This window comes from Polypterus senegalus, chromosome 13 (assembly GCF_016835505.1).
Source record: "Polypterus senegalus isolate Bchr_013 chromosome 13, ASM1683550v1, whole genome shotgun sequence".
Classification (NCBI taxonomy): Eukaryota; Metazoa; Chordata; class Cladistia; order Polypteriformes; family Polypteridae; genus Polypterus; species Polypterus senegalus.
Window position 1 is genome coordinate 50,197,491 of NC_053166.1, and position 24,395 is coordinate 50,221,885.

Genomic DNA, 24,395 nt, shown 5'->3' on the forward strand with positions numbered 1-24,395 from the left:
TTCAAGCATGTTATTCTGCCTTTTCATTTAGTTTCTTCACACTCTTAATCCTCCGGGCATGCCTCCTTATACTCTACTTTTGAAATTCAGCATTCCAATTATGTTACTACGAAACTTACAACCACCAAAACTTTGTAACAGCACCATGCTTCAGATCAAATCTCTGCACAAGAACCTCATTGAAGTAACTGTTTTCACTGGAACTGGCTCAGGGGAGACTGTATTTATTCCTCGTATCCCTCTCATACCCCCTCACCTCCTATTCCAATTCAGACGTCTCCAATTTCCAGTAAATGTCTGCTTCGCTATGACAATAAATATGTCACAGGGCCAGACTCTAAAAAAGGTAGGCATTTACCTGACACAAGATTGCTTCTCACATGGTCAACTGTACGTTGCATGCTCAAGAGTAAGCTCAGCAGACAGCTTGGTCATTTTACAGCCCGACGGCAGAACTGCAAACGTTGTTTGTAAAGACTTCATTACATCCTAAAAATGTGTATTTCTCATACACAACATTTACAATCATAAATGAAACTCTTCACAATCATCAAATTCACTCTCAATACTAAAATAAGCCTACGACAATTACATTGACAATCATGTTACGTTATTTTTAAAATCTTTTCTTTTCATTACTTCTTTAACACCCTACTTCTCCGCTGTGAAGCACGGGTATTTTGCTAATCTTTGATAACGCCAGTAAAGGTGGAGGATGGCCATTGGACAAATACTAATCAAGACAGAGAGATAAACACTAACACAGCAGAATGAAATATTGTGTTTCAAGGAGTGTTGCATAGAATTGCCTTTGTTGACATAGGCAACGTTTATTACTGTATCTTGGCATTGGCCTTACTCCATCAACAAATGTATCTGAACTGATATTGAGTGTATGGAGCCTAGACTTTAATCTTTATTATGTCCTTCTGTTTTTGGGATGATGAAAATCTACCAATTAAAGAATGAAGACACAAGTAAAACCAGGACAACATTCTCTAAGAGCACACCTGATGAACAGTGGATATCATAGTGTTGATCATCATTGCCTAAAATTGCCTGTTAACTCTTTTGTGTTTCACAGGTAGAGTGACCAAGTTAGCAATAAATTGAGGAGTAACTTTTTGTAATGTTTTGCTGGAGTCCTGTCGGTTAATCAGGTGTATCAAAAGGCAAATATTACTGTCAGGCAGTAGTAGTGCAGGATTCAGACATAGGAATTCAAATCCCACTACTGACACTGTATGACAATAATAAATTTATTTCACCTGTCTTCCCACCAATTGGAAAAAAAACAAAAGAAATGTAACTAATTGTATCTCAAATGTTGTAAGTTGCCTTGGATAAAGGCATCATTCAAAAAATAAGTAACAAAAATATTATCAGGTCACCAGAGCCGCTTACTCTTGAACATGTTATACATGATTGCCCATAAGTAAAACTGAATTAAATATATTCCTGCTTTTCCTAGTAATTTGGCTTTTCTTGATGGTCATTGCAAAGCAATTTTACTGGAAAGTGTAAAATACCGAAATAAAATTTAAGTATATATTATTATTATTATTATTATTAGTAGTAGTAGTAGTAGTAGTAGTAGTAGAAGTTTATGATTTTTGTTTGTTCATGTTGTTTACTCAAGTAACAACATTTATTTCTATAGCACATTTTCATACCCAAAATGTAGCTTAAAATATTTTACAAGATGTCAAAGAAATGGTTACAAGACAAAAACAGATTACATTAGATAAGAATAATAATGAATAAGTAAAAAATAAATCAATAAGAGCTTATAGATATATAATTTGTACAAAAGTAGAGTCCTTCTATGTAATATTGTATGCTGTCACTAAAGATAAGTGTGATGATAAAGTCAGATGGATGGGAGGACAAAAAAAACTTTCAGTTAAGCTGGAGAAAAAAAAAATAAAATCTGCAGGGGTTCCAAGGCCAAAAGACCACCCAGACCCCACTGGGCATTCTACCTAATGTTCTTAACTCATTCCTCATTGTTTCCAGGATTTGCCCCAGTAGGTCTTGTGGGTAGCTGGGGGACCCACAGGCAGCTGCACAGTGCCTCGATCAGGTGGTGGAGCAAAACAGCACTACCCAGAAAGTCACTCTTGCCCTCCCTTTTTGTTTCTAATGAAGCAACACATACTTTGTACTCACAGCCACAGCACATGTAACCAGCACTCAATGTTTATTGTACGCTTGCTTATTATTGACCTTTTCTTATTCCTTGTGTTTCACCAAACTTTCTCCTTCCATTTCATACCTAACTGCAGACACCAAACATGATCATGTCTCTTTTCTCCTGTCCAGGACTGCCTCTTCTTCAGTCATTTGCAAACCCTACTGGTTAGTATTGCTATTCATCTCATCAATCACTTCTGCACCTTCCTTCGTTTGTATAAAGCATTCTCTTTGCACTTTGCAGAATGAATAAGTCAGTATAATATTAATATATATTGACCAATAAAAAGATGTATCGATAAATTTTAAAAAAGTCAGTTAATTTTCTTTTTTCTAGAAAGTCACCAAATTTCAAAACAGTCAAAACACTTTTCAAATTTTTAATTTTGGGGTATTTAGTATTCCTGTTGCAGGGTTTAGATTTACCTTATAGCTAGTGTTAAACTCACATACTATAGTTTGGTCACATTGTGTCTTTATCTTGAGCAGCAAGACTCTGAAAAAGATCATGAAATTGTTGAAAAGGCCTGAGGAAAGACTGAAAGGCCATTACTTTTAATGTGAGACCTGAACTGAAGAGAAAATGTTTCATTGGATGATTAGATCAGAATTATTTTGATGACTGACGGTGTTACTAACTCTGTCAATTGTTTTGTATTTTCTTGTTAATGGGCCAACATAAGGGTAATATTTCTTGACCAGGGAATGTTTATGTTACCAGACTCAGACCTAGGGGAACAGGAGCCTGGTACAGCAAATGCCAGCACTGCCACAAATTGTTTACTAACTGCAGAATAAGAAGAGAGAGATGTTAAGTTACTGCACTGTTCAGCTTGGTTTATTTTGGCACCAGGTAGGTGACCTTTTACAAGACTATATACTTTCTTTCCCCCACTCTGTCCCCCACTCTTTCTTTCCCCTACTGTGCTGGCAGACATTTCTACTGCTCAAGCCATCTCTGCTGAGTAAATAGGCCATGAAAGCATGTGTTCTTTCTAAAAACTAAAGTGCTGATCACTTTATATGTAAAGGGATTTTAAATTTTGTAATTTATATTAGACTAGCAAAATAGTAGTGTGTAGTGAAGTAGTGTGTTAAAGAAGTTATGAAAAAGAAAAGGAAACATTTTAAAAATAATGTAACATGATTGTCAATGTAATTGTTTTGTCACTGTTATGAATGTTGCTGTCATCAAGGATTTGATTATCATTATTTCTTTCAATCAGGTTCGTATTTGGAGGATGTGTTGTGTTCAAGTTACATTCCATGTTTGTCAACTGTTGTAAAGATAACAGGTTTCATTCATCGAAGTGTTCACTACCCAAATTGCTGCTCGTAAATCTAAGATGTTTAACAGGCATTCCCGGTATTAACTTGTGGATTTGCCTGCGAATATTTAGCGTCAGCGTGTCTATGAACTTGTGGAATCGCCTGCGAGTATTTAGCATTAGCGTCTCTATGTAGTTGTGGATTTGCCTGCGAGTATTTAGCGGCAGCATCTCTATTAAGTTGTGGAATTGCCTGTGAGTATTTAGCGACAGCATGTCTATTAACTTGTGGATTTTTCTGCCTGGATTTAGCGATAGCGTCTCTATGAACTTGTGGATTTGCCTGCGAGTATTTAGCGACAGCGTGTCTATTAACTTGAGTATTTGGCAGCAGCGTCAGAGTATTTGGCTAGCTGCATCAGAAAATGTACCATGACGTCTGACACGCCTCCTTTTAACAGATTTCTCACAGCTTGGATTGCTGCTGACAGACGGCCTTAGATGGGCAGGCAGTCAATTATGTGGGAGGTGTTGGGGATGGGGGATGCAATATAGGCAGGCAACCAACTACGTGGGAGGTATGGTGATAGGGGACGCAACTCTGCCTCACACGACGACCGAGCTGCAGGCTATGGACGTATATATGTATGTAAGTAGGATTCAGTTATGACCGCTACGCATAGAATTTCGAAATGAAACCTGCTTAACTTTTGTAAGTAAGCTGTAAGGAATGAGCCTGCCAAATTTCAGCCTTCTACCTACACGGGAAGTTGGAGAATTGGTGATGAGTGAGTGAGTGAGTCAGTCAGTCAGTCAGTGAGGGCTTTGCCTTTTATTAGTATAGATAACATACCCCACTCAACTGAACAATTTTTTCCATTTTAATTAATGGAAATTATGTATTTGTGCTGCAAAAATTCACCTTATGAAAGGAACGGATAAGCTTTGCATAGCTAATTATATTTATTATTATTATGTTTCTGAATTACTTCTATGGAAGCAATATATAACAAGAGAAAAAGGTACTAAGAGGAACACAATGTATACCTGCACATGAAAATGACGAAGTACTGTCCTCGGCCTTCTGTAAACATGGTAAATGCTCAGTGAACATTGCTCACTGCATTAAGGGCAGGTGGGACACTGCCCTCTCATACCCCAGTAGATGGCACTGCTGAACAACAATTAAAATAAGTAATAACTTAGCCTCAATAATGAATTGATAACATTTTTTTTATTAAACTAAACATAGCAATCATAATCAAATGGTTTCAATTTCTTATCTAGAAAAGTATTTTTTTTAAATATGTGAAATTTTTTTTGTGATTGGAGCTGCCAGTCTGTTTCCAGGTGTCTTAGGCAACCCCTTTAACCCAGCAGTGCTCTCGGCACATGTGTAGTTTTGACTTTTCAGTTTGATTGATTTTTAGTAAATCATATGGTGTGTGAACTTGCACATTTCATTACTATAAATTAGTCATCATCATTAGCATGTATCATGTAGGTTAGTCACATATAGTATAATTAAGCAATTTTCCCATTGAAGTAAAATCGGAAATCTATGAATATACATTTTTGTTTCTGTTTTCCTTTTGAGTATTTAATGCTGCTGTGTTTTAATACTGTCATTTGGTGATTATACTGTGTAATAATGTGTTGACAGATCTTCATTTTGTGTGATTTTTTTATGGCATCATTTGGCTGACATTTTATTATCACTGTTGCTGGTAGCCTATTATATTGTGAAATCCAGTATCTCTCTCTCACTCCCTCAAGTTAGACTTACTGGAGGCTACAGTATTTCCTTCTAAGGCCATCGTCTGCTGCTGCTTTGATCTTTCTTGGTTCCATCCATGCAGCTCCAATGAGCTTTTCTCTGTTGTGTCCATTGCCTGCACATTCATGCTGCTAGGTCCCTTTGACATCACTCACATAAGATCATAATCAACACATTCTGCACTCACTTTCCCCAACTCTATTAACTGATCCAAGCCAGAATTCATCCTCAGACTTGCCAAAGATGTTGTGCTTAGACCAATGGAATTAAGTAGAGGAGCAGATTTCATAGGTGCTGCTGTTTTAGTGTATGATCATCTTTTCTCTCACTCTCTCTCTCTCTCATTCACATACACATCACACATCCCATGTAGAGCTTCTCAAAATGGTTCTGCTCCTTTTGACAGTGTTTTGCTTTTTCTCTTGTGGCTTCACCAGCATTTTAATTCCAAAAATAGCACTGTAAATTATTACTAATGTATGAGGTAAAGCAACTGAGTATAGTGTCTGCTAGGCTAACTAAATCTTCAAGCCTGTGATATAGCAAAGTGTGGTCAATAGTACCAAAACTTAGCATGCTACTCAGGGTTCAACATTTATAATACATAATAAGGATATGTTTTATTCATATAGCTCCTTTCCCATTCTCAAGGCACTTTATCACTGTTGTACTCCCAAAGCTAATCTCCAAGCTCCTGAACTTGGGATTCAAAGTCACCATCTGTAACTGGGCTTTAAACAATCAAACTGACACCACCCAGCACATGCAGATTGGCAAAATCATTTCCTCCACACCAATCCTCAACACAGGTCCCTTATAGGGTAGTAACGTGATTGTCTGAATCACCACATAAGGACTTAAAACTACTCTGGCTTCTGTACTCAGGCAGACATGTTTTCTTTTCAAGGGTTAATGGTGGTTAAAAACAGAAGGGCTACAGATTTATAATATTCTAATAGAAGCTCGGTTCGCTAGTGACTGAATAAAGCAATTGCAAACAGTAATAGTAACATATGTTTATGTGTTTTAACTGAAAGACAAAGGTAAGGGAACTCACCAAACCCATTACTATCTATGCTTGGCAAGATATTCTCTACTGATTCTGAATAATTTAATCCAACTCTTTATAACAGTTGGGAAATGACTGCATGTCTCTACTAGAACCCTCTTTCTCCATTTTCTGTATGCTTCATAATAAATCCTCAGATAAGTTATAGGCAGAGCTACAGTATATGTTGTTGTTTTTCGCTAAATACAATTTATTTTATTACATAACACACTTTATATATAGTGAAGTGTGTGGGAACATGTTCTTCATTTTTGTTATCATACTACACAAAGGAAAAGATTTCAGAATCTTTTTTTTTTATTTTTAAACTTGCCCACATCAGGCTTTCGTGCTCTGAACTTCAGAGCTAGCAGTGCTTACTTGTCAGACCTAGAAATGCTGAGATGCACTCTTTTGTACTATTCTAGTAGAGTTTAGAAATGATTTCTGTCTTTTTAACAAGCTAAAGAAAAAAGGCTAACTTGATTTTACCCATGTTGATTACAATGGGGAGACTGAAGCCATCACAGAGAGTGTAGCTTTTGGGAGACAGCAGGAATAATATTTAATGCAGCATGTTATTTCTTTTTCTAAGCTATTAAATCAATTTGTATTCCATTTAGGAAGAAATTTTGCCTTATTTCAAGTTTTTTTTGGGATCATAGACTTGCATTAGGGTGGCACGGTGGCGCAGTAGGTACCGCTGCTGCCTCGCAGTTAAGAGACCCAGGTTCGCTTCCTGTGTCCTCCCTGCGTGGAGTTTGCATGTTCTCCCAGTGTCTGTGTGGGTTTCCTCCCACAGTCCAAAGACATGCAGGTTAGGTGCATTTGGCGATCCTAAATTGTCCCTAGTGTGTGCTTGGTGTGCGGGTGTGTGTGTGTGCACGCCCTGTGGTGGGCTGGTTCCCTTCCCGGGGTTTGTTTCCTGCCTTGTGCCCTGTGTTGGCTGGGATTGGCTCCAGCAGACCCCCATAACCCTGTAGTTAGGATATAGTGGAAAAAATGTAAATCTAAAACAATAAGTAAGGTACTGTTTAGGAACATTCTGATGGTAAATGGATGCAAAGAGCTCCTCAGGTGCAACACAGGCAATTAAAATACACCAAGCAAGACATGAACTCTTGGGTTATGCAAGAGGAAAGTCAACAGGTTATTTAAACTAAGGTGAACAAACAAATCCTATGTATTTGTAGAAAATGTCTGAGAATCCAGACCAAAATGATCTCTCAACATTAATAATATTAATAAAATCCGGGCTTTAATTAGCTGACTCACGCATTTTTGTTTCCACTTGGGTGAACTGCCTGCTTTCAAACTTGAACTAGTATATAACTAGATAGCTACTTATTAGAATATGTCCACCATATACAGCACTTTGAAATGTCTAATGTGAATGGCACAACATAAAATAAACATTGACTGATGTTCATGGCCTGCATGACTAGTAATCACTTTTTTATTCTCTTCTCAAATGACTCTGCTGCTTTTCTGATATGCTATTCCAGTAAAGCAGTGTAACAGTAAATAAATTTACTGTTGCAGTTGAGTAGCAATGTAGCTTAGTGGTGGAGGAGCTGAACATAAAGCTACACTGTTGTGCATACAAACTGTATCACTTTCACTGTATGACTCTGCATGACTAAACTGTTCACATACAGCTAAAATATGTATTTATGTAAACTGTGTAATATTGTATATGAGGAGACACTTTTGGGCAGGCACACTGTGTACCGGAAATGTTGTATATGAACACAGTTCAAATCCTAGTCACTAAATATATTACTACTTACTGTTGGTGACATACAGATAAACTCTGACTCAAAAACCATAATTATATTCTTAACAGTTAAACATTTACATTTTTTAAAATAATAGTCATCTCTCGCTTTTGACAATAGTCCAACCAGTGGTGTTTTTAAAGGCCATCTTTTCCAGGCTCCCTAAAATCTGGGTATCATCCTCTTTTCCTTGTTTTAATTTAACATCTTAGCTTACAAGATCTTTGCACGCTCCATAATTGCACAGCAAGTGTCTGAATGAAACACCAGTGCCCAATTTAAATTAAAAACTGTGTTGCCATTCATCAGATCTAATTAGGTTAGGTTTTCCTGCTGTCTGTCTAAATTAGTTGGCTCCATCCTTCATCAAAACCACCTGATTAATCTTCACGCCAAGACACAAAAGCAAATGATCCTTTTCTACAGAGGAATGTTTTGGTGTAACTATTTCACTGTCTTTGATTTTGTCTCCCCTGCCTTACTGACACCCAAAGAAAATTGTCAGGGAATGCTTTGAACAGTGTATTTACATCTTTTTCTAACCTTATTCTCTTCCTTATCTTTCAGTTTTCTTTCAGAGTAACACAATACAAGAAGAAGGCAGATATATTTTTCTAATATCAGCTACTGTATACTGTATTATTAATTAGAAATGCTAATTGTTATAGAAAAATGGTTGTAGACATGTTTCACCAAACAGTTATTCATTATGACTGCAACATGATGTCTATTACATAGAGCCCAAACATTTCTTACATGTGTAATAATGAATAATGATAAATTTCCTATACCAATTCTATTAAATAAGGCAACGAGATGGAGGATGTAGATCTTATTTAGTGTAATGTGTTTAGATACAGTATATACTCTTTCTAACATCCATTTCTTAAACTTTGTGCATATTGCACACTCTATTTTGACCTACTTCTAAAAATGATTCAGAAAGCTTTAGAAGTAAATACTCGATCAAAGATTTCATTCTACAAGGTCTAGTTCATGCCACTTAGACAATGTGACTGACTGCTTTTCTCCACACCACACAAGGATGAATTATCAGACATAAGGCAAAAGTTGTACTGCTTTATTTTTCTTGAAAAGTTACTTTGAAGTTATGAAATTATTAAGGGAATAAATGAATCCCTCTAGTTATAGGTTATAAGTAAGCCATCCTGGAAAAGACCATGTTGTTGAAATATGTCATCTGCTGGGCTTATCTCTCTGTTGGTATTTTGTTAGAAAGTATTCATTTAAAATCTTTTTATTAAAAGATAGCTTAAGAATTGGCAGATAATTGATAATGGATTTAAAGTAGTGACTTCTATAGTTTTCTTCATAATGGGAAATACAGTCTCAGCTACTGCATTTGGTGATCTTGAATTTTATTTTTCTGAATTTACCAATCAGAATAAAAGGATGGTTTCACCTGTTGTTTGGTACATATGTTTTAAAAAGCAACATCAGAGTATATACCTATAGTGAACATAAAGCATACAGAAGACAAAAGAAAAAGAGGAATATTATCACCCTCTAGTGTGAGTGTGGCTTCACCCTCCATGCCTGTCACTTCAAATCTCTTTTTTGCTCTGCATATCTTTGTAAACCTTGCTCATTGAAGCTCACTGGTGTAAAAGTGTAATGTCAGAAAAATGCTTACACACAGTGCAAAGGCCCCTGAATTCATTATCAATGCATAAACACTGTCAAACAGAGATCATCTGAACAAGAGCAAGTCTTTAGGGAATATCTACTCCCAGGTGGAAAACTAGTGCAATCAAAATAATTAACAGTGAGTTTTCCTTCAAAGGAAAAAGCTAAAAATGTGTTTAAACAACTAACCCTACTGTCATTACTCATGGTCAAGTGTGTTGAACAATACCATGGTGCAGATATTAACTTCAAAGCTTGAAATCTAACTCTGGCATGCCTTGATGGGCCATCAGTCTGTATTTGAGAAAAAAAATATGGAGTCATCTATTACGACATTACACAGCATGAAATGAACTGGAATTGTTCATTATAGAGAGGTGCTGCATAAAATAAGGTTGACTGTTTAAGATGGCTTAATTCACTTATGCTGTCTGGCCTAGTGGTTCAGGAACAGGACATTAAACCTCAAGGCTTCTAGTTTAATACCTGCAACTGACTCACGGCTATACCCTGAAGCAAGTCATCTAAGCTTCCTGTACACCGACTGTGATATAAAGATATTGGCAAACAATTGTCCTATGTACTTCAGAAAGGCATGAATTATAAAAAATCTCTTCGTAAAATATTTGTCTTTTGTGCATAAATGAATACTAGAAAACATAATTGAAATGGTGAAATTGTAGGAAAAGTAGCACCATGAACATTTTGGAATCTTCATTCAAAATACTGACAAGGCTGTTCTTGTCTAAGGTATTTTCTTATTTTCTGTGTTTTACCTTTAGTATCAATTTAGTATCAATCAAGATAAAATGAAAACTTTAATTTTCCATGGGTGAATACATGAATGTGTTATGTAACCTCAGTCTTGATTTTGGGCAAATTTTGTGGAATTCCTACCTCTCCTAATGAAGCTAAAGATCAAAAAACACACATAAGGTACTCATTTTAGAAACAAAATCCTGCATTTATTCAAAATACAATAAATGAAAGTTTCAAGCATTCAACAAAAATAGATTATAGATTATAGTTGAATGCAGCGCCCTGAGGTGGGCCCCTCCTGTCTAACATAACTGTTAGTAATTTATTTGCAACTAGATCCTAGGGGCCGGCTGAGCAGATCACACACTGATGACAAATAAACTGTCTCTCTAAATGGAATTTGTAATAATTTTTTTAATCACTTTATTACAGCTGCTGTAAGTTTTGAAAAAATAAAGTAAATTGTGGGAATGGAAAGTGGGAGGTGTGGGTAGTAGCAGTACATAAATATATGTAAGATGTGGACCCGCTTGATTTTCCAAGACAGCTTTGTGAAGGAAGATAATTAAAATGTGACGTAAGCTAGCAAATAGAAACTGTTCTGTGTTTTAAAATGAAGCAATTTCAATTTGTAACAAATTAAAACGACAACACCTGCTGAAAGGATACTACTATACAATCGACTTGTTTTACACAATTTCTGAGAAAATGGACATCATAAAGTGAGATGTCAATGGCTCCAATAAATTTGCCTTGTCGGTAGAAAATCGCTTTGTCATATATATTGCTTGTTTGTCTTTAGTAGTTTCTCCATTTTGAATGGTTTCAACAGATAGCACTGGATCTGAAGCCGTTGCATCACTTCTTCCAGACTCGGTATAGTTGCAACCATTTCACTCACTGTGCTGTCTGGATAACCTGCCTTACGTTTAGCAGCCCCACTCTTATAATATTTGCCGGATCCACTGCTACTGGCTGACATGGTGTCATTTGGCGAGAGTATAAAAACCGTCAAATTGTTCTAATATTCTGCGTTTGCCGACTAACAGGGATCATAACTTGACAACAGAATTGCTGTGATTTATCATTTACAAGTTTGAATTTTGAAAACTGTTGATATCAAATCAAAGTACAAAAGTAACAATTATTTATGATAATAATGTATATTTACACTATTTATGTGACATCCTTCAAAACTTCTTCCGTTCACATCTTCTATGGCATGCCAAAGGTTGCCAAATTTTGGAAGGTGCACTTCTCTGTAAGGTGGACTAGGACGTGTTGTGCCTCTGATTAGGCTCTGAGCCTTCGAACTCCCGAAGTTTAAATTTGTGTAAAGTGTAGCTCTGCCGATTACGTAATATCATCGTGGATTGGATTGGACTTGCCCGGTGATGGTGCAAACATGTCACTGAAACTCTGAATTATTAATGCAATGAACTGTGCAATTGATTTAAGTTCTTCAATTTAAAAAAAAATCTATACAGCCTCAAAGCTTGTAGGCCCTTGTGCTTTGCACAATCTGCACAATCCAATTTGTACACCATAGGTTGAGTGGACCATTGGTTACTGCTATCTCTCAGCTCCAATGACCTTTATTCAATTGTCACTTTGAAGTGAACTTTGTATATTTTTCATCTGTCCATATAGATTCCTCTAGGTTCTCTTTTTGTGTTCTACTGTACATACTAAAGATGTGCATATTAGATAAAATGAAAACTTTAATAATGGGTGAATACATGAATGTGTTATGCAATTGACTCCTGCATAGTTGGTTCTAACCTAATGCTGGTGGGAAAATGCTAGCTCAGACTGTGTAATATAAAATACATTTTAGAAAATGGATCAAAACATTACAGATATCATGATACTCCTTGCCCTTTTCCTCTTTCTATCCTTTTTAGCTATAACAGTTATTTTATGATGTTTACAGTCCCTAATGTTATTGCTGATACTATGTTCTAAGTAGAAAAATCCTCCTTAGGTATTTTGACCACTGCTCAATGGACAAATCTCTAAGAGGCTAGCACCAGTATTGAACTTTGCCACTTCCTGCATATGTCCCTGGGTGGTAAGTATTATGACTTAGTCAAGGAGTCTGTATCCTTCTCCAATTTTCCTACCTTGGATAAGGAACCAACATCTTCATCCTACCTACCCCAGTGTGATCTTGTTATGAAGCAAATTTTAGGGGGATGAAGACACTGAAAACACAGACAAACCTGAGATCTACAGTATTACCCTACAAGACTGTTTGCATCATTTTAGAGCTGGTATTTGTGTTATGATTTGATTTGGACAAACTGCCACATTATCAAACATTTTACATCCCATTTTTAAAAAAGTATCCCAATGTTGCTGATTACTTATTTTCCCAATAATAATCGCTAACTTACAAAAGAGCTCAAATGCATTATTCATATGAAAAATATCTATTTTATGGAAGCATTGTAAATGAGAAAAAGCATTAAGATGTTAAAGTAGTTTTTAAACAGGCAAAAACGTAGAAAATAATAAGACTTGGAAGAGCTCTATGCAAGAAAACTTCACCAGTTGTGAAGACAAAAACAGAAAAAATACCTTTAAATATAGTGGGGTCTTTTTGTCCAGTCCATTAAACAAGTTGTAGAGCTGCTTGGAGAGGTTGTGAATAAAATGAGTAAGATATAAAGCAGTACAACATACAATACCACATCTTTTTCAAATCAGATCAGACACCCCTAATCCTACCTATTTAGAGTGCAGAAGAAAAGAAAAGATTTATTATTAAGTAATCACTGAATAATACTAAAATATAAAAAAAAATGTAGCCATGGTTTAGCATGTCTATTAATTGAAGACATTAATGAATATATGACAGATTCTAAAGAATTTTCAAACTTTTTTGAATAAAGTGAAATTATTTTTTTCTAATTTCAGGGAAGTAAGTAAATTCCTTTTCACATTGTGTTGTATGAGGTAGGTAAGGAATCTTTCAGTTCAGCTAGGTAAGAAGCTGCACTAGCATTCTATTGTAAGTTATCACAATAGACGTCTGGAAGCATTAATGTTTCATTCAGTATTATTTTACTACAATAAGGTCTTAGAAAGACGCATTCAGAAAACATATTCCTGTGAAAAAAGTATCTGAAGAAAACTCAAACTTAAGGTCTTCACCCACTTACATCAAGGACACTGTTTATTTAAAGATATGTGTGATGCACAATTTTGAGTTTAGTTAAACTCTGTTCCAGTAAGGGAATGGTAGTAAACCTGACAATATTTTTTATTTCATATAACAAAATAAACTTTTATATGAAAGGTTATATTTGAGGTTTAGCTGTTCAAAGGAATGTAAGTACTATATACTATACTTAAAACAAATACTATACTTGATATCTGGTGCCCAGAGCAAACATACATGGACACACTGGTGGATTTCATCTTCATGGTTAACCAAACTGATACAAGTTATCGTCTTTCTGATTCCATCCATAGTTTCATAAGTATATATTCACAACTTTGCAGTAAAATTGAGATAGCCAAATCTATAACTCTATTAGCCTAGCCTGAGAGATTTACTAATGATTTACCACATATAAACTTAAAAATGTTCAACATGTTTTTAAAAAAACCTTAGCCATATGGACCTTGGATATATGATGGTATGTATGTTGTATGCCATTACCAAATAAGCTGTAAGAATAGATTTAACATTCCAAGCGACAAGGTCTAATAAGATGGATTGTACAGCTAATAAGAAGTTGTCAGGGTCAGTGTATCAGGATAACACTGGAGATTCTTACAGATAGCCTACTAAGGACAGGGACTAGAAATACATTTAATGATTTGCTATACTTTTAATGGCAAGACTCTAGAAGCCTATCTGATGAGAATGGTCTGGCTACAGACCTCCAGTGGCAGACCCCTCTATGGCTGCTCCAGCTGCAAGAGCTTAACATTCTCTTCTGAAAAAATATCACTATATTTAGCATACGAATGTTTTAGATATTAAATTATGACAATGCCTCATAGAAATACAGTATATTCAACATGAGAGTGCTTTCAGATATCATCTGTAAAATGACCAGATTTAAGGAAATTTCCACTATAGAACAAATAAAGTAATAGTAAACCATTTTTATTATTGAATTTATGAAATTAGTCTTTATTAGTGAAACACAGCCACACTTTAAATGCACACGTGGCAGTGAATATATTACATACAGAATGTTATATTGGTAATAACAGTTAGTTAAACAGTGTAGTTAAACCCCTGCTCAAGAAAAATAATCTTGACCCCTCTCTAACCTGCCCTTCTTAAGTAAAATTCTAGAGAAGGCAGTCATTTTGCAATTAAATGACCATCTCAATAAACATGCTATTCTTGATAAATTTCAGTCAGGCTTCAGAACAAATCACAGCACAGAAACTGCACTCGTTAAAGTAGTAAATGACTTGCGGGTAAATGCAGACAGTGGCCATTTATCTGTTCTCATCCTCTTAGATCTGAGTGCCGTATTTGACACCATCGATCACAATATTCTTAGAAATCGCCTTAGTCAATGAGTGGGCCTCTCTGGCAGTGTCTTAAATTGGTTTGAAACCTACCTGACAGGGAGAAAATTCTTTGTGAGTTGTGGTAATCACAACTCAAAGACACATGATATTCTATATGGTGTTCCACAAGGCTCTATCCTGGGTTCGCTGCTGTTCTCAATCTATATGCTTCCGTTAGGTCAGATTATCTCAGGTTACAACGTGAGTTACCACAGTTATGCTGATGACACACAGCTGTACTTATCAATAGCACCTGATGACTCCGACTCTTTCGATTCATTAACACAATGTCTTACTGGTATTTCTGAATGGATGAATAGTAATTTTCTCAAACTAAATAAAGAGAAAACTGAAATTTTAGTAATTGGCAATAATGGATTTAATGAGGTTATCAGAAATAAACTTGGTGCATTAGGATTAGAAGTTAAGACGTAAGTAAAAAACTTAGAGGTAACTGTTGACTGTAATCTGAATTTTAAATCGCATATTCATCAGACCACTAGGACAGCATTTTTTCACTTAAGAAACATAGCAAAAGTTAGACCTCTTATATCACTGAAAGATGCTGAGAAATTAATTCACGCTTTTGTTTTCAGTAGACTGGATTACTGTAACGCACTCCTCTCAGGACTACCCAAAAAAGACATAAATCACTTGCAATGAGTACAGAATGCAGCTGCTAGAATCCTAACTAGGAAAAGAAAATCCGAACACATTTCTCCAGTTTTGATGTCACTACACTGGTTGCCTGTGTCATTCAGGATTGACTTTAAAATTCTGCTTATGGTTTATAAAGCCTTAAATAATCTCGCTCCATCTTATATATCGGAATGCCTGACACGTTATATTCCAGATCGTAACCTTAGATCTTCAAATGAGTGTCTCCTTACAATTCCAAAAGCTAAACTTAAAAGAAGTGGTGAGGCGGCCTTCTGCTGTTATGCACCTAAAATCTGGAATAGCCTGCCAATAGGAATTAGCCAGGCAAATACAGTAGAGCAGTTTAAAAAAACTGCTGAAAACACATTACTTTAACATGGCCTTTTTATAACTTCACTTTAACTTAATACTGAAACTCTGTATGTTCAATTCATCATAATAACTATTCATAGTGGCTCCAAAATCCGTACTGACCCCTACTCTCTCTTCTGTTTCTTTTTCCGGCCACCACCAACTACTCAGAGCATCATGATGCACCAACATTGATGGACTGAAAGCCAGAAATCTACGTGACCATCATCATCAAGTCCTTCTATGAAAACCCTAAATACAAAGAGGACTGTTTGATTTATGTTAGGTAGATTGCCCAGAGGGGACTGGGCGGACTCTTGGTCTGGAATCCCTACGGTTTTTATTTTTTTTCTCCAGCCTTTGGAGTTTTTTTTTTGTTTTTTCTGTCCACCCTGGCCATCGGATCTTACTTATTCTATGTTAATTAATGTTGACTTATGTTTATTTTTTATTGTGTCTTCTATTTTTCTATTCTTCATTTTGTAAAGCACTTTGAGCTACATTTTTTTTGTATGAAAATGTGCTATATAAATAAATGTTTATTGATTGATTGATTGATTAATACTATATTGATAGATAAAACAGCACTAATTTAACTACATTTCCAAAACTTTTATGTCACAGATCAGGTCAGGTCATGAGAAGGTAGCTTCATTTACAGCTTTGACTAGGGCAACAAAAATGCTCTTTAATTTCTACTTTTTCTTTTGTAACTATGCTTAGCTATTATTATTGCTAAGCCTATTGAGCTACTTTCATATTAAAAATGTGCTATATAAATAAATGTTTTAATCACAATATGCAGTATAATAACTATTTGGAAAGAAAAGCTTTCATTGCTACATTGTGGACAGCAATTGTATTTGGCACCCCACATTGGAAATTCTGGCACCATATATACACTCATATGAAAAAGTTTGGGAAACCCTCTTAATTCTTTAGATTTTTGTTTAACATTGGCTGAGCTTTCAAAGTAGCAACTTCCTTTTAATATATGACATGCCTTATGGAAACAGTAGCATTTAAGTAGTGACATTAAGTTTATTGGATTAACAGAAAATATGGAATATGCATCATAACAAAATTAGACAGGTGTATAAATGTGGGCACCCTAACATAGATATTACATCAATACTTAGTTGAGCCTCCTTTTTGCAAATATAACAGCCTCTAGACGCCTCCTATAGCCTTTGATGAGTGTCTGGATTCTGGGTGGAGGTATTTTTGACCACTGGTCCATACAAAATCTCTCTAGTTCAGTTAAATTTGATGGCTGCTGAGCATGGACATCCTGTTTCAAATCATCCCATAGATTTTCAATGATATTCAAGTCAGGGGACTGTGACGGCCATTCTAGAACATTGTACTTCTCCCTCGGCATAAATGAAATGCTGTTGTACAGCTGTTTCCCCACTCAGATACAGTGATATAAATACTCCAAGTGGCGCAATGAGAGTAATATTGAAAAAGATGATCCGCTGTGGCAACCCGTAACGGGAGCAGCTGAAAGAAGAAGAAGGTGCAGTGAGAGTAACAATGCTAAAGCAGCTGTTATATTTAGAATAGTTTGACCATTCTGTGGACCATTATATTGTTACAGGTTAATTACAATCAGATGTATTAAACTAATAAACAATATATGGTTAATTTCAGTGTATTTATAAAGCCGCGACAGGGTTGTGGATCTAAAAAAGAAAAGGAAACCACACTGGAACAGAAGCACTGCTTTGACGCTGGGTGCCACCAGTCTGCAAAACCGAGCACAGAACTTGCATGTGCCAGGGTATGAGCTACCATGGAAATGTACGTGGCTTTAGGCCAAGTTTAGGTTTTATACATCGTGATTTGAGTGTGGAAACGTTCGTATGTAACTTTTTTTGTACATACGCACCATTTATACCTGAGGCCCCAGGCCACCTTGCAGTCATTGAGTTGACCATGAACTCCTCTGTATACCAAAGTATTCAAGAGTCAAATGTGAGGCCATCTGTGCAACAGCTAATACTTGGCAGAAACTGGGTCATGGAACAAGACAATGATCTCAAGCACACCAGCAAATCTACAACAGAATGGCTGAAAAACAAAAGAATCAAAGTGTTGCAATGGCCTAGTCAAAGTCCAGATCTTAACCAGACTGAAATGCTGTATGAGAGGTGTGTATAAACGAATGCCCACAAAACTCAATGAAATGAGGCAACATTGTAAAGTACAATGGGCCTAAAGTCCTCCAAAATGCTGTGAGAGACTGAAGTCATACAGAAAATGATTACTTCAAGTTATTGCTGTTAAAGGTGGTTCTACAAGCTATTTAATTATGGGGTGTACTCCGTTTTTCACACACGGCCTCTCCATTTTGGCTTCATTTTTCATAAATAGACAATGACACTGTGGAATTTGTTGTGTGTTGTTTTACACCTGATGTTAGATTTAAATAATTTTAGAACCTGGTAAGGAGCAGATTTTTTTAAAACCATAGAACTGTAAGAGGGTGTACTTTCTTTGTCACATTACTGTAGATTGATAGGTATTATATTTTAAACACATTTTAATATAACTGTGATCATTACCTGAGTAGGTGGTGAACTGGCCTGTATAACTGACACACAAATCTGGATCTATGCTGTCCTCACAGAGACTCTTGACTGTGAAAGGCCAGGGTTTAAGCTCGAACACTGCCTATATACATAAAACTTAATTTTATTCAATAAAATTCTAGTTGTTACCCAGCATGTTATACCTATGTTGCACTAACTTCTTACCTACTTACTTATTTAGTATTCCAATGCATCAAAACGTAAATGTCGCCTTCAAGATCGAGAGTTGGCACTACTGCATAACCCCACCTTAATTACTATCTTTAATTGATTTTTTTTCAGGTAAACACAAGTCATTGTGAAGCAGCAAACTTACTTAAACACGTGTTTGTCACTGATGGGCAGGGATCGGCCGAGAGTAAAAAAAAAAATCCTGCTGTAGTGTTTTGTTAGCTTTTTCACCTCAACCTGTTTTTCAACTCCTCGGAAGACGCGCTGGGCTGCCCTGAGTGGTTGAGTTTTGTCTGATGACGAAGAGACTTAAAAGCGAGGAGGACGGTGAAACAAAGCAAGGCAAGAAAAATCCCGTTGGAGCCGAAAACATCAAACTACGTAAGTAATCGTGGACATTACCGGGGACTGGGGGCGTGAGCGCCAAGCTCGGAAACGTGGACGGGTGGTGGGAGTCACGTGCCCACTAAAAACTAAGCTTAGAAACGCCGGTGCGCGCGCGTGCGCGTATGTTGTACATCGCTCACCGAAATGTCACCTGACAACGGGATGGAATACGCATTTTGTGCTGGCGCCTTTGGGCGGAAAACTCTCAATCCGATACTCCTTACTGTGTTAATAAGTATTAACATTTTATGTTTTGATAACTGTGCTTTGAAATAAGCGGGAATTGTGTCTCATGGTATTACGCATTACATATCTTTTGTATGTATAATTTCTAAGCATTCGGTTCAAACTGAGTATTTCTTTATACCTTTGTAAGCTGAGCCCCTCACTGAGAGTTCAGAGTAATAAGCATATACAATAATGAAATAAACTAAGGTAAATGCAAAATTATCAAATTACAGCAATGCAACAGTGGACAATGGTATTGTAATGCTCAAGAAAAATCAGAACAAAGTAGTGTACATGATTTTTTTGTGTGTGTTTTTGGCACCAACCTTCCGTTTTTTGAGCTGCCGTAGTTGCTCAGTAATGCATTCATGTATGTCAGAGGTAGGAAGACATGGACCTGGAAATTATTCTGGCTCCTTTTTTTTTTTAAACAAATACTTACTTTCTTACTTAAATGATCAAGAAGGAGGCGCCATAGATGATGGCACAGGCAATTTAACAAAAGTCCCTGTTCTTTCTGTAGGGTCATGAAAACCTAGCACTTTGTTCACTTTTCTCAAGTCAAAACAATTTTTTTGTGAAACATGATGGATTAGTAACCATGAATCCTTATCCTTGTTTCTTTTTAAATATTTAATAACATTTATTTAGTGTTGATGAATACATACATGCGTGTGAATAGGTCAATGTAATTTCGGGCATAGCTCTAGGTTACCATTTCTTTTGTTGACTACCTTGTGTTTTAGTCTGTTGCTCCTAAAATAAATGCTAGGTAATGAGAATGAAAAGCAAGAAGTAACTGAAAAAATGTGGACTGAGAATATTAACAAAGAGAGTATGGTGGTGCATTGTTTAGTGCAGGTGCTTCATGAATTAAAAATTTTGGGTTTGTATACCACACTTGGTCACTGTCTCTGGAATATGATCTTTGTCCCTGTTTCTCCAGGGACCGGGTGTGGATATGTGTGTTATTGGGAGAGAGCGACTTTGTGTATGTGAAAATGGGTTGTGCAATGGCATCCAACCAGGTTTGTTTCCTTCTTTGCACTTTGATAGACTCTGGCTCACTTCAACCCTGAATTGGATTACCTGAGCTTCTGAATGTTATCTTATGTTATTTTAAGTGGAGCTAAGGTTGCACTGACAGCTGGATATGAAATGCACCCTTTAGAGGAGATGAGAGGCAGGATATATCTGGGAAGAAGGTAGCTGCCAAATTTTAAAATCTGTCTTTTTTATGTCAGAAGCATTGCAGCAGTATACAAATAGACACTATCAGAGTACATTTATGCTTCTCAGCCTTTTCCCCCATTTTGGATTTTGTACCTACTCAGTTCTACATGTATACCCAACCGACTCACTAATCCTTAGGCATATCTGATAAAAGCTCAAAATCCAAAAAGTGTGTATATATAATATTCTTAAATATTATACCCAGTAAAAATGTATGTCTTCTTCAGCAATTGTTATCAATTGATATTGTATCATCATTTCAACAACATTAATTGATAAAAGTAATTATTTAAACAAATGACAATGAAAAATGTTTCTCTGAAAACATTGATTCAGCTAACACTTCTGAAACACGTCTTCTGTGGAAAAAATAAATCCACCCCTATCTGCAATAGTTGGGTTTTGCCCCCTTTCGCAGAAATGACTACCTGTAAGATTTTCTTGCAATTGGCTACTAGTCTCCTTCATTGACATTGTTATTTTTGCCTACTCCTCTTTACAGAAATATTTCCACTGTGTAATGTTTGGGGGATGTCTTGAATGTACTGCCAGTTTCAATTTTTCCCACAGTATGTGTTCAGATCTGGGATTAGACATTGCCCCTTAGTAAACCTATTTTTGTTCTTTTTGAGATATTCTTTTGTGGATTTGCTTTATTTTTTTTCAGTCATTGTTTTGTTTCAAGTTCCACTTACGGTTTAGCTTCAGCTTTTTGATAGATGCCATTACATTCCCCTTTGATTCTGTGATGACAGGCTGGCCAGATTATAAGGTAGAAGTGCAGCTACAAACAATAATATTTCCACCATTGTGCTTTAACGGATGATATGAGGACCTTTTTGGTGAAAGAACATCTAATGTGTACAGAGCACATTGCGCTTATAGTTGTGTACTTCACATAGGTATTGTGAGGAAAGTGTTGTTTTCTGTAATCTTTTTTTTGAGAGGACAGCCTTCTTCTTTCTCATGTAAGGAAACTTGTGCAGTCTCTTTCAGATGGTTGACTTGTGCACTTTGACTGAAGAATGGCTCGCTTGGAAATTCCTTGATGTTTATCTTATTGTTCTTGGAGACTTCCCACAAAATCTTTCCATCATCTCATGCGTTCAATTTGGTGAGATGACCTGATTTTTTTTTTTCCATCTGTAGATGATCTTGTTGAAACTGAAGTGACTGATTAAGGATTACTTGTACATGGTTTGAAAGCCCTTCCTGGACTCATAGGCATCAACAATCTTTTTTCTTTTCAATCAATTTCTTCTAAGGGGCTTCGAGACTTCTTTTACTCTTGGCATGATATACTTGCACATCTCAATTGCTAAGACTAAACTACATCACAGGTTTCTAATGTTTCTATAAGGCAGAGCCCTCCAAGTTACTTTCTAATGATATTCTAATCATTTGGATCTGTTATTCTGCATCTGATTCTAATTTAGATAAAGGAAGGGACATCTGATAAAGTTAGGGGTGTACTAGATCTTGCTGCTCAAGTAAATTGCATTTCTGCTGATTTAAATAGAATAATTGAGTACTAAATGTCATTCTTCAACATTATTTTTAAAGTATATTTACTTTTTCTAAACAGTTTTTTAAAATCCTGATCAAATACCCTTATGGCTAAAAAAATAAAAATAATCAAGTGTATACTTACTTACTTACATATATATGTATGTATATATCAATACATCTATTTTTTTCTTCAGGAATTTGGCTTTTAAGCATATCATTTTCCTTTGTAGTCTGATGTGACTTTCTCCAATTTAAAGCATTAGGTTCAGAAATGGACTTGAAATAAGATTATGAAAATGGGAGACTGGGTGGAGAATGAGAAATTAGACTCGGAAATAAAAGTATTGATTCAAGTATTAAAGTTACAGGGAGGCAAAATTCTATGTTGCATACTTTATATGAACTTTTATCTGAAATACTGGTTTTGTAGAAAATATGTGGAAAGAAATGATTTGCACATCTTTCCTCTTAATGAACCATAAATGTACAGATGAATTTTTATGCCATATTTCAACAAGATAAATGACAGTAGGATTCATGATAAAAATACTTCAGCAAATCATTATCCATATTCTTGTGGAAAAGATTTTCTTATACAGTGATATTTTATAGTTACAAAATGCCATGAAATTCAATTATATAGTTCTCTGACAAACTTGATTTTCATTTGGTTTCAGAATTTCAAAGTTATTATTCTGAGCCAAATATATAGATAATGGTTGTGTCATTTATACATTTGATTGTATCACATCTCATTATTTGTAATGTGTAAAGTGGTAGTTGCCCTCTCATAATGCTCTTGCATAATATAAAAATGAATGGTGTGTGTATAAAAGGTTGTACAAAAATGAAGGATACAGAAAAGAGGACAAAAGTAAAAATATTATTCAGTGTCACAATCACTTGCCTCTCCTACTAGGCACTGCTTTGGTCACAATAAACCACTTCCTTCTCTCAAAGCCCTAAACTTCTCCAAGGTCTCATTGTGTGAAATCTGGCCTGCTTTCTGATTCTAATATGCCCTCACCCCACCCATCTTCTGACTCAAAGAATTCTCTTGTGACTATAAACTATCCCACTGGTTACTTCTGATACTTCCTGGTAACACTTCCGGAATCACAGGGGTTGCTGGTCTAAAAAAAATCTTAGGGCCACAATGGTTTCTAGTGGTTGTTAATACCACTGCACCACTAAGCCTTATACTAAGCAAGCATACTTAAAAGTGCAAAACTGCCCCATTTCTTCTTTATAAATATGTGTATGGCCACCCAACTCACTGGAGAAAAACAGCTGGCCAAACTTTCATTGGGGTGAGTAAGGTGTCTATATCTGCTGTTGGATTGCTTGCCCTCTGGTGTCCTGATATAATTTTACTTTTTTCTCTAAGGTAAAATAACTCTTTCTCTCATCAAGCATATTATAAGGACTTTACCTTTTCTTATACCACACTTCCCTGACTCCTATTACCCAGCTTGCACAACAGTAGACACGCCGTTTATGAACATCTATTTGTTAAACTACCAATAGCTACCCAGTCCTTTCCTGTACTACTATGCTCTGTGTTTGCAGACTGGATTTAGTGCATTAAGACTATCACCATGTGCTGATAATTAAGTGTAAAGAATATATTACTGTGTGTCAAGTCAAATTAACATTATAAATGTGCAGATGGTGATTTCAATATATCTTCAAATGATGGGGTAATTTTAAATATTTCTGTAAGACATTAAAAATATCTGTAAATTGTGTCAAGATATTTTTAGATGGCTAAAAAAGTATATAGCAAACCAAACTAACATTTAGACATGTCTATAAATTATTTAAAGAAAGATGTAAAATTTCATGAAGATTTCTTAAACTGATTTGCAAACGAGTCAGTATCATTTAAAGATATCTGTAAACAACTGCTTTTAAAGATATCTCTAAATTGTTTCAAGTTATCTTTAAATGCATTTATTAGGCCATTATTTTCACGTGTATAGTACAGTGAAATCGGGAGTGGGGCCACAAGGTTTTGATGAAGCATCAGTGAGGAGCAGGAATAGTTCCAGAGGTGGACAGTTAAAGACAATGGATGGTTTTGACTTAAACATTCACTATATTTAATATAAATGAAACACATTTAATGTTTAATTGTGCCTTTGTTAGAATAATAATAATGTACCTAGTGGGTTTTATTTGTGGCTTGGAAGCTGTGCAGTTGCTTTGGCAATTGTTCAAGTAGCTTAATTCCTCACAGTCAACCTTGTAGTT

The 24,395-nt window shown here is 35.9% G+C and overlaps 1 protein-coding gene across 2 annotated transcripts in view; it reads left to right on the plus strand.

Annotated features, from left to right (window-relative positions):
• The first annotated feature begins 18,952 nt into the window (after positions 1 to 18,952).
• Positions 18,953 to 24,395, plus strand: part of atp10b (ATPase phospholipid transporting 10B) — a 356,966-nt gene continuing 351,523 nt past the window's right edge. For both annotated transcript variants that reach the window (XM_039775061.1, XM_039775060.1), the window contains exon 1: positions 18,953 to 19,166. The gene's annotated coding sequence lies outside the window, so the exon portion shown is untranslated. The remainder of the gene's footprint in view (positions 19,167 to 24,395) is intronic.